Here is a 6,821-nt window from a genome sequence, read left to right as displayed (position 1 = left end):
CTGCCTTAAAATTTATGTTTAGTGCCAGAAACAACAGAAACCATAGATATTTCCTAATAAATATAAATATATATCCTATAATAAAAGAATAGGCAAAGAGTATGTTCAGCCCAAGCTCTGCACAAGCCCCTTTAACTTTAATATTTATTTTTCAATCCACACATTGGAACCAATGTCTCACACACATTCAAAACAGGCATGTCAAACTAATATGCATATGCCTTTCTCTCTGCTACTTCTGTATAAATTAAACCTGCCAAACTGCCATCTGAAGCCTCTCAATTTTGCTTTAGAGGGGAAAAAATATCTTTCCTACTCCAAGAGGGCAATCAGACCAGTCCCTGGATCAAGTTAATGTCAGTAATTTTACAATGTATATTTTCTCCCTTGCTTAAAAGCCATTCTGCAGGAATTGTAAGTGATTATCCATTGTTTCTGGAGCAGGACATACGATTCACAGAAGAGCATGTAAATTGGCCTCATCTATGCACTCACCCAAATTAAGACTCTATCCATTTACAAAATGTGATTGTGTTGCATTATGAGTAAAGGCAAATTGCAAATAAACAGACAGAAAGATTGACAGAAAGATCCCATAAATGCTGGTTGTAAAGATGTAGTAATTCGGACATTCCCATGCAGTGCATTAGTGACCCCTAGTGAGTAAAAGAGTTATGGAATTTTTCAGGAAAACAATTCTTTGGACAGAGAAAGTAGAGATGCTTACTAAAGTCCATTGATGATTTAGATCAGTGCTGTCCAACTGGCGGCCCCCTCCCTCTGTGTGGCCCCCCACCTGTCTGGCTGCTTTGATGGCTTACTCTTGTGTAAGCTTTAAATGGTATCAGTACTGTGATTAACTGGCCCCTCCTGCATGGTTCTCACCTCAGATTCAGGCTGTAATCAGGCTGTATTGTTTAAATATGTAATCCCCTGCATTGTTCACACCCTGCAGTGTTCACACCTCAGGCTCAGGCTGTAATCACCCATATTGTTCCCCTGTTCACACCTCAGGAGCAGTAGAAACCCACAAATAATCCCTGCACACTACAAAAAGAACATATACTGAGGTGGTACTGCAATTAAAAAGTTTTTTAATATATAGTTATTGTGCAGACTGTAGGAGCAGTGCCAGCATTGTGTCACTGTAGGCTGCCTGTGTGTGCCATACACACAGGCACCATAGGGCAAGCAGAGTATGGCACACACAGGCAGGGTAGAGAAGGCAGAGTATGGCACACACAGGCAGAGTATGGCACACACAGGCAGAGTATGGCACACAGAGGCAGAGTATGGCACAAACAGGCAGAGTATGGCACACACAGGCAGAGTATGGCACACACAGGCCAAGTATGGCACAAACCAGCCAAGAATGGCAAACACAGTGAAAGTATGGCACACACAGGCAGGGTAGGGAAGGCAGAGTATGGCACACACAGGCAGGGTAGGGAAGGCAGAGTCTGGCACACGCAGGCAGGGTAGGGCAGGCAGAGTATGGCAGGTTTTTGCTGTACTACAACCATTAATATGGGTATGGTCATGTGATAACATGGGTGTGGTTTCAAGTGGGTGCAGTTTCAAAAAGGGGAGTGGTCAAAACTGGCTTCCATTATCGGCCCTCCACCACGTAGGTCGGAAAAATTCCGGCCCTCGGTACCACAGAAGTTGGACAGCACTGATTTAGATCATGTATGTAATCTGTATAGTCGTATTTAATTTAAGGATTAGGTGGATTTCCCCACCCCGCTAGCAGAGTATATAAGAAAGGGAAGAATTATTGTATATGATCTTTGGGATTCCTTTCAAGAACAAGAAGTATATGGCAGGGCTGCGCTGATTGTATTTACATTTAATTGCAATCAGTGCAGCCCTTCTAGATGGATTTTCTGGACTTGTCTTAATCTACCTTAATCTAAGCACTCTTCTTGAGCGCCAGTATGGTGTCATGTCGCCCATTAGCTAATGACAAGGTAACAGATATATTAAAATGCTGTTGTTTTAGCCATTCAGCAATCATGTTTAAGAAAAACTAGGATTGAGCAGTATCCAGAACAATTAGCCATTTCCCCAAAAATCAGCCTAACTGTCTTCATGCAAGGCATTCCTATTCACTGTCCTGAACCCTCAAGATGGAACTAGCCCCACAGTTTGGCTATCATTGCCATGGGGCCTCTAATAAGCTATTTTCCTCCTTTATTAACTCACCTTCAGTATTCTCTTTGTCTCTTCTCCTTCCATTCTCTCATCCTTCCTTTATTCCCCTTTATCGTCTTCTTCTTATACAAAAGTATCATTGGTAGTCTGACACAAAGAGACAAATTAATCAAAATGTGAGTTTAGAGCTTTATACATAAAAACTCACCCATGTTCTATTCATTCTGCTCACCCATGTTCTATTGATTCCTATAGGGTATTTACAAGTGTATTTATCAGTTGGAGAAAGTTTGAATTCACCATGTGTATGATGTGTATGATGTGTATGATTCTGAATATCCCATAGGAATGAATAGAATATGGCTGAATTTTTCTAAAAATATATGAAACAGAACTTTTAATACATAGTAACATAGTAACATAGTAAGTTGGGTTGAAAAAAGACATACGTCCATCAAGTTCAACCATAATGCCTATATATAACCTGCCTAACTACTAGTTGATCCAGAGGAAGGCAAAAAACCCTATCTGTAGCCTCTCTAATTTGCCGCAGAGGGGAAAAAATTCCTTCCTGACTCCAAGATGGCAATCGGACCAGTCCCTGGATCAACTTGTACTAAGAGCTATCTCCCATAACCCTGTATTCCCTCACTTGTACTGAGAGCTATCTCCCATACCCCTGTATTCCCTCACTTGTACTGAGAGCTATCTCCCATTACCCTGTATTCCCTCACTTGTACTGAGAGCTATCTCCCCTACCCCTGTATTCCCTCACTTGTACTGAAAGCTATCTCCCATAACCCTGTATTCCCTCACTTGTACTGAGAGCTATCTCCCCTACCCCTGTATTCCCTCACTTGTACTGAGAGCTATCTCCCCTACCCCTGTATTCCCTCACTTGTACTGAGAGCTATCTCCCATAACCCTGTATTCCCTCACTTGTACTGAGAGCTATCCCCCCTACCCCTGTATTCCCTCACTTGTACTGAGAGCTATCTCCCATAACCCTGTATTCCCTCACTTGTACTGAGAGCTATCTCCCATAACCCTGTATTCCCTCACTTGTACTGAGAGCTATCTCCCAAAACCCTGTATTCCCTCACTTGTACTGAGAGCTATCTCCCAAAACCCTGTATTCCCTCACTTGTACTGAGAGCTATCTCCCAAAACCCTGTATTCCCTCACTTGTACTGAGAGCTATCTCCCATACCCCTGTATTCCCTCACTTGTACTGAGAGCTATCTCCCATAACCCTGTATTCCCTCACTTGTACTGAGAGCTATCTCCCATACCCCTGTATTCCCTCACTTGTACTGAGAGCTATCTCCCATAACCCTGTATTCCCTCACTTTTACTGAGAGCTATCCCCCCTACCCCTGTATTCCCTCACTTGTACTGAGAGCTATCTCCCATAACCCTGTATTCCCTCACTTGTACTGAGAGCTATCTCCCAAAACCCTGTATTCCCTCACTTGTACTGAGAGCTATCTCCCCTACCCCTGTATTCCCTCACTTGTACTGAGAGCTATCTCCCATACCCCTGTATTCCCTCACTTGTACTGAGAGCTATCTCCCATACCCCTGTATTCCCTCACTTGTACTGAGAGCTATCTCCCATACCCCTGTATTCCCTCACTTGTACTGAGAGCTATCTCCCATACCCCTGTATTCCCTCACTTGCTAAGAATCCATCCAGCCCCTTCTTAAAGTTATATAATGTATCAGCCAGCACGACTGATTCGGGGAGGGAATTCCAGAACTTCACATCTCACTGTAAAAAATCCTTTCCGAATATTTAAATGGAACCTCCCTTCTTCTAAACAGAGTGGGTGCCCTCGTGTCCGTTGGAAGGACCTACTGGTAAATAAAACATTAGAAAGGTTATTATATGATCCCTTTATATATTTATACATAGTTATCATGTCACCTCTTAAGCGCCTCTTCTCCAGTGTAAACAGACCCAACTTGGCCAGTCTTTCTTCATAACTGAGGCTTTCCATACCCTTTACCAGCTTAGTTGCCCTTCTCTGGACCCTCTCTAACTCAATAATGTCACGTTTGAGCACTGGAGACCAAAACTGAACAGCATATTCTAGATGGGGCCTTACCAGCGCTCTGTAAAGGGGAAGAATAACCCCCTCCTCCTGTGAATCTATACCCCTTTTAATACAGCTCAAAACCTTGTTTGCCCTTGCAGCTGCTGCCTGGCATTGCTTGCTACAGCCAAGTTTATTATCTACAAGGACTCCAAGGTCCTTCTCCATTATGGATTTGCCTAGTGCAGTCCCATTAAGGGTATACGGGGCTTGCATATTTTTACATCCCAGGTGCATGACCTTACATTTATCCACATTAAATCTCATCTGCCACTTAGCTGCCCAGATTGCCAGTTGGTCAAGATCCTGCTGCAGGGATGCCACATCCTGGATAGAATTGACTGGTCTGCAGAGTTTTGTGTCATCTGCAAACACTGATACATTACTCATAATACCCTCCCCTAAGTCATTTATGAACAAATTAAACAAAAGTGGCCCCAGTACAGAACCCTGAGGGACCCCACTGAGGACCTTATTCCAAGTAGAGAATGTACCATTAACAACCACCCTCTGTACCCGATCCTGTAGCCAGTTTTCTATCCATGTGCAAACGACTTCACTAAGACCAATATACCTTAGCTTGGAAAGCAGTCGTTTGTGGGGAACGGTATCAAATGCTGTGGCAAAATCCAAATAGATTATATCTACTGCATCCCCACTGTCCAGCTTCTTACTTACCTCATCATAAAAAGCAATTAAATTGGTCTGACATGACCTGTCCTTCATAAAGCCATGCTGATTACTGCTCATAATGCCATTCTCCACTACATAATTTTGAATGTGATCCCTTAACAAGCCTTCAAATAACTTGCCCACCACGGATGTCAAACTTACAGGCCTATAATTGCCAGGCTGAGATCTTACTCCCTTTTTAAATATAGGAATGACATTCGCCTTCTTCCAATCCCTAGGTACCATACCTGATGAAAGCGAGTCTGAGAATATCAGAAACAAGGGCCACTGCAATTCTGCCCCTAGCTCTCTCAGTACCCGAGGGTGTATTCCATCTGGCCCAGGTGCCTTGTTTACATTTATCGTGTGTAACCCTTTAAGCACCATATCCTGTGCCAACCACTGTGTAGTTGGAGCTGAGGCAACAGTGCAGCTATTGGGTGGGACTTGTCCCACTGGCTCCTCTACTGTATACACAGAAGAAAAGAACTGGTTAAGCACATCTGCCTTTTCTGTATCCGCTGTAACCATATTGTTATTATAACTCAATGGGGCCACACCCTCAACCTGCATCTTTTTACTATTAATATACTTAAAAAACTTTTTGGGGTTAGTCTTGGCCTCGGCCGCGATGCGCTCCTCATTTTCTATCTTTGCCTTCCGGATTGCTGTTTTACAACACTTGTTATAGTGTTTATAATCATTAAACGCAGCTACTGTCCCCTCTGACTTTCTTATATTTCTATTATTTCTATATTATATTTCTTAAAAGCTTTCCTTTTTTTCCCTATTAATTTCTTTACCTCAGAGTTAAGCCACATAGGGTGATTCTTAACACTTCTACTTTTTCTTATTAATGGAATGAATTGAGAACAGTAATGATTTAATATCATTTTAAATGACAACCATTTCTGCTCTGTGTTTTTATCAGAAAACATAATGCCCCAATCTATGCCCTGAAGCGCTGCCCTTAAGGAGCTAAAATTTGCCTTCCTAAAATTCAGTGTCTTTGTTGCCCCCGTGTAAATTTGTTTCCTGCACCAAACATCAAATGAAATAACATTATGGTCACTATTACCCAGGGGTTCAACCACTTGCACATTTGCTATACGTTCTAGGTCATTAGAGATCACTAGATCTAGCATAGCATGGTTCCTGGTTGGCTCCTCAACAACCTGTGACATAAAGTTGTCATGCAGCAAGTTTATAAACTTGTTCCCAATTACTGTCCTGGCAGTACTATTGCCCCAGGGTAATTAAAATCCCCCATTATTATCACTTGCCCCAAACTAGCAGCCTTTTCTATTCGCAACAGGAGCTGGGCCTCCTCCTCTTCGCTTACATTAGGGGGTCTATAGCATACCCCTACAATTAGTTTGGTAGATTCTTTACTATCTGTGAGAAGCTCAACCCATAAGGATTCAGCTCCCTCTGTTACCCCCATCACTTCCTCCTTAATATTTGCTTTTAATTCCTGCTTAATGAACAGACACACTCCTCCTCCTTTTCTATTGCCCCTGTCCCTCCGAAACAATGTATACCCCCCAATATTAACAGCCCAGTCATGAGACTCATTCAACCAAGTTTCAGCAACACCAATCACATCATATTTCTGCTCCAACGCCAGTACCTCCAGCTCTCCCATTTTACCAGTCAGACTCCTTGCATTGGTAAACATACATTTAATACTGGTTCCGGCGTGAGAATAACATGTAAACAACTTATGGGCCTCCCTGCCATTATCAGTATCCCGAAGCAAGTCTTCTCCCCCATTTTCCCTTACTATGCCCACTACCTCATCTATCCTGTCTCCCACAGAAATTCCCACTGCACCCTCCCCCCCCACTCCTAGTTTAAAATCTCCTCCAACCCTCTAGCCATCTTTTCCCCCAAAGCAGC

Source organism: Xenopus tropicalis, chromosome 5 (assembly GCF_000004195.4).
Source record: "Xenopus tropicalis strain Nigerian chromosome 5, UCB_Xtro_10.0, whole genome shotgun sequence".
NCBI lineage: Eukaryota > Metazoa > Chordata > Amphibia > Anura > Pipidae > Xenopus > Xenopus tropicalis.
This window is presented reverse-complemented; position numbering follows the sequence as displayed.